General features: G+C 40.3%; 1 long non-coding RNA gene across 9 annotated transcripts in view; it reads left to right on the forward strand.

Annotated features, from left to right (window-relative positions):
• The window catches only part of LOC113256193 (uncharacterized), an 83,419-nt gene that overhangs the window by 15,776 nt on the left and 62,621 nt on the right, over window positions 1-5,022 (forward strand). For all 9 annotated transcript variants that reach the window (XR_008960824.1, XR_008960827.1, XR_008960823.1 and 6 more), the window contains 2 exons: window positions 2,723-3,007; window positions 4,708-4,934. This is a non-coding gene — a long non-coding RNA (uncharacterized LOC113256193). The remainder of the gene's footprint in view (window positions 1-2,722; window positions 3,008-4,707; window positions 4,935-5,022) is intronic.

Below are 5,022 nucleotides of genomic sequence, written 5' to 3' on the forward strand. Positions count from 1 at the left end.
GGCCCAAAGCAGTGAGTCTCTAATTTCACAAGTTTCAACATAATAGAACTTACATTACATCTTCATGCCCACTCCACTGGTACTGCAAAAACACTAAATTTTAGGTTCACTAAAAGCAAAGCAACTTGCTGCTACTTGAAACACACAGCTAAAATTTGTGTTTCTTTGTAATTATTTACAAAGAGTTAAAATACTGTCATTCTCAACTGTTATTCATCCATTCAACCTCAAATATTTACTAAGTGCCTAATATTTGCCTAGTTAGGTGGTAGGAAGAAAGATACAGTCTCAGCCTTAAGGATCACACATTTTTGCTGTACCTTCTTCTAGCATTCTTTATTAATGTGTTATTTGATAGCTATGAGATGTGTTTGCATTTCTATCTTCAGCAAATTCATTAACTGATTAACTTGGTCCTTGCTGCTTCATAGGTAGGCCAAGCCCTCCTTTCTCCTTCATGCACTCAAGCTTCAATTACACAGAGGGCTTTTTTTCTCTATAGTTCCCAAGTTCACTGAGTGGACACAATCTTCTGTCAATGTTGCAATGTTTCCACATTGTTAAAGGATGTAATTTTGTGGTTTTCCCAAGTGTAATTACTACCTGCCTCAGCCTTGGCTGAGTGCCAGCGATTCTCAATTCTTAAATTTGGAAGTAGATTAAAGCATTTAATTAACACACACACACACACACACACACACACACACACACAGAGTATCTTGAACTATGCAAATCTAGTCCTTACCATTCAAATCTCACATTTGATAAAAGCATCAATAATATAAAAGACACATATAAGTAATTTGTACATTTTTCTAAAATATTACTATTTTCCAATACATAAGGCCTTTCAGATATGCAGTGGATTTTACCAGTCCTGAATTAAGCTGGAGTATACGCCTGGACCATTGCCTTCAGGTGGAGAACTACGTGTATCTTTTGGTAATTTTCTTCCAGGTACAGCTCCTAAGTGGAGAAACAGAATGCTGGGAAATTTCTATCATCAGGTTTATACTAAAAAGGACACAATACTCAGAAAGCAAGATGATGCTAATCAGGGGTAATAGTGTTAATTTTGTCCAGAACTGATAGAAAACAGAATTTGTGAGTGTTGAAGAACATTTTATCCCATTTCTTCATTTTACAAATGAGGAAATGGAATCCCAGAAAAGTTAAGTGATTACTTTAACATTACTTAATGATTAGTTAAAAATCCCAATTTCCGATCCAATAGCTTAGGTTCTCAGCACAATGCTCTTTCTACGGATGCTTTCTCCGTTTCACGTGGGAAAAGATTTCATTATATTCGAACGTGAGCCTCCTTTGCCATCAAAGTCCAGTTTCCTCAATTGTCTTTTCTCTTTCTTACCTGCCACTATTTCTCTTAAACTCCATTTAACCCCAGCTAGGGTCAGACAGCTTGTATCAGTGGTCCTCAGACTTGAACACACATCGGAACAACCTAGAGGCTCTGCCTGAACAGCTTCTTAGGTGCAGCCCAGAGTTTCTGAATCTGTGGGTCTGGGGTGTGTGCACGCAGGTGAGAATTTGGATTTTTAGGAAACTTTCCAGGTGCTGCTTCTGGTTGGGGACCACACTCTGGGAACTACAAACCTACCTGAAACAGGCTTAACGACTCTATGGACAGGGTGTCTAAGGACTAGCTCCTGCTACTTACTCCTTTAGCCTCTGAAGTATAACAAATTATCAAGTACGCCATCCAAAGGCTCAGTTGCCCTCTGTAGTCTCCCAGCATTGGCATCCACATTGAGACCCGTGTGAAAATGACTACGTGTCTCTGCAGAGGGCTAGTGAGTCAATGTGGAAAGAAGGCAGCTGTGTAGCTTTTCTGACTAGCACAAAGAGTGCCTACGACCCCGCCTTCTGACTGGTGCTTCCTTCTCTTTCCCTTATTAAAATTCCTTTATTAAAATAATGAATGTGAAATGTGCCAGTGATAAGAACATAGCCATAACAAATAAGTTCTAAGAACCTCACGTTTTCAATCCTTGAACAGGCAGAGAATTAAAATACCACTGTAGCAGTTGGGATTCTTGGTTGCAGAAATAGAATCGAGGTTAGCCAGTACAAACAAAAAGAGATTTAATATAAGGTATCAGGTAGCTCACAGAATTCGAGTGGGCTTAGGAGAATCTGGGTCCCACGCAGAACTCTCTGGGGAATGTGGGGTTTAGCTTTCTAGCCTTTATTCTACAGGAAGGGAGATTGGAATGGTTGTTGAGTCAACCAGTCTATGGTACCTGCCACAGTTATCATGTCCAAATTGTGGTTCATTTTTTATTCTCAAGCGAGATGCTGGTAAGATATCAGATATCAGGTTTTACATACTCACATAACGGTTTATGAATTACCCAGTGTTGAAAAAGAGATGTGGCAGGGAACTGACTAGTAAATTAAAAATTTTGGAAATAGTTGTTTTAGTGTACTGGAAGCAGGGTGGTGATCTCTGGTCCTTGGGTTCCTGGGACTTCACAAAGATGATTTATTTGAAGAAATACTTCTCTAAAGACAATCTGGTGGCTATTAAAACCCAATACTGATGACTTTATTACTGGTGGCCCTAGTGTTTATATTTTCTATTATGTTTATAGTTTATACTGTTTCTGTAGTATGAAACTATTTATTGAAATCGGAATTCTTAAAAAGTATATTTGGTTACAATATGTTCAGAATGAGAATTCATTATGCCATTATTTTACAGGATACACTGGATTAATAACATCATTGGCCTTAGCAATCATCCGGTCTTCCTATGAACTACGAAACTTGAGATGCCTTAGATTACAATTAATCATTACTTGGTCACTACCAAATAGAATCCAAGGCTGAAGCAGCTTGCCTGGATTCTTCATTTTTATTCCATGCAAGCATTCACTGATGGCTGTACCATTGGGTAAACTATCTCAGCTGGTAAAACAAAGAGACTCACAATGCCAGTAGATCTTATTCTTCTCCTACGTGTCTGTCCAGAAGTAGGCAGTGCAAGGTAAGTGTATTAATTCTGTTGTATATAGCACACAGCTTCTATCTCTGTCCATGCTGGCTATCGTGACTCTCCCCCAGACACTGGGAAGGGAAAATAGGAAGTGGGGGATACATCCTTTCCAGTTAAGGGTAAAACCTAGAAGTTATACACACCACTTCTGGCTCACTTGTCATGAGTCACAGAGACTTAGTCACAGAGCCACACCTCGTTGCAAGTGAAGCCAGGAACTGTCATCAATAGTTGGAAGGCCTTGAACCCAGTGAAAATCTGGGTGGGGGATTTCAATACCAGAAAGAAGAAGTGAATATTGGTGGATGGCTAGCTATCTTTGCTACCATGGCTTACCTGACATTGTAGGTTGGTTTCCTCCATATCGGAGATGCTTGGTGGGTACACTCGGGTGTGCCACCTGTGCTGAAAGTGAGCTCCTTGGAGGGGGTGAGGAAGGGGAGTGCACCCAACTAATTGCCTGGTAAACAGATCAGGGAATCATAGAATCTCAGTGTTGAATCTCAATCGTCACCTAGTCCCACCATTCACCTGAAAAATCTCAACTATCTTTTAGACTTGCCCAATTTTACATGTGAAAACTAAAGACTTACCCAGAGTCACAGAATTAGTGGTGACAATCAGGACTAGAATCCAGAGAACACGGTAAATTTATTTCCTTCTACTGCTCCTGGATGAACCCTTTTGAGCTCTGTTCCTACCACACTGTGGTCAGAGAAGAGATATTTGTGTTAATTATAAGCTATAACAATCTATGTATTTTTAGAATTCTGTTAAGTGTCGTAGAATAACTGAGCTAGCATAATGAATTGTAAGGCCCCCTTTCAGTTATTGAAACAGTGGAGTCTTGTTAGACCACAGTCCATGATTACACATCTTTGGATGCCCATACAAGTTGGTGAAAAGGGTATTGAAGTGGAATTCAAATCACATGACCTCGTCTCAGCTATCTACTATCTATATGACTCCAGGAAATCACTTAACTTCTTTGAGACCTGATGTATTTTTAAAATAAGAAATTAAACTAGATGGTAAACTACTCAGCCATTGGCATAACATAGGTTCTGACCAGTCAGAATAGATGCCATTCATAAAAAAACTCAACTAGGGGAGCTGGTGCATTCTGGAAGAAGGTAATCCAGTTTTTAGCTCTATGAGTCTTCTCTTGAAACTGAACTGCACCCAGTAAAAAGCTGCTGTATTAGCCTGCCCCATTAGGGCACAGCCTCACTCTTGGTACATACAGGACAAAAGGGGGCATGGAAGCCTCGGTCTGATGACTAGATGTTATTTTCAACCCCAAGATTGGAATGAATATCAAAAAAGGCAGCAAATCTCTGTAAGACTGTTCTGGAACAATGAACTCGTTTTGTCTGTCTAGGAAAGCAGAGTTTCCCAGGTCCTCCTGTAAAATAAATTATAAAACAATGTAGAGACTGGCTTCTAAGGTGGCAAAAAAACCATTTGGTCTTAAAAGGGACAGTTTCAAGGGCCCAATTCAAAAGGCTGTCACATTTCATTACATTTCTAAAGACCTCAGCTCCCAAAAGAGGACAATTGTGGGCCTGCAGGTGAGCCTGAATATAATCTTTAGTAAGGTCTAGAGATAAAGGCTGCAATTGAGAGCATTTAGAATGAATTGGACAGAATAATTTTAAATTATGGCCTTGAAATTTCCACTTTGCTTATAGGAATGAGATAAGGCAAAACACTCCAGTTAATGGAACACAAGCTACTAATTTCCTGAAGAAGACAAAGGGAGGGGAGTGCATCGCTCCGACGTGGGATGACCAATTTCCTTTAATCTCCATGCTGACAAAGAGATGCTGTGTCAAAGGAGAAAGTGATCGGAGAGGCAGCCTTAGATCAAAACCGAGAATAAAGAAGAGCTAAACAATGGCTCTTATCAGTTCCAAAGGTGAGTGCCCCTTCCCGGCTTTTAGCAGTGTCCTTCGCTGCCGCGGCCCCTGGACCACAAACCGAGTCTGCTCCCCGCTTCTCCGCAG

The sequence above is a fragment of the Ursus arctos genome, unplaced genomic scaffold, assembly GCF_023065955.2.
Source record: "Ursus arctos isolate Adak ecotype North America unplaced genomic scaffold, UrsArc2.0 scaffold_21, whole genome shotgun sequence".
Taxonomy (NCBI): domain Eukaryota; kingdom Metazoa; phylum Chordata; class Mammalia; order Carnivora; family Ursidae; genus Ursus; species Ursus arctos.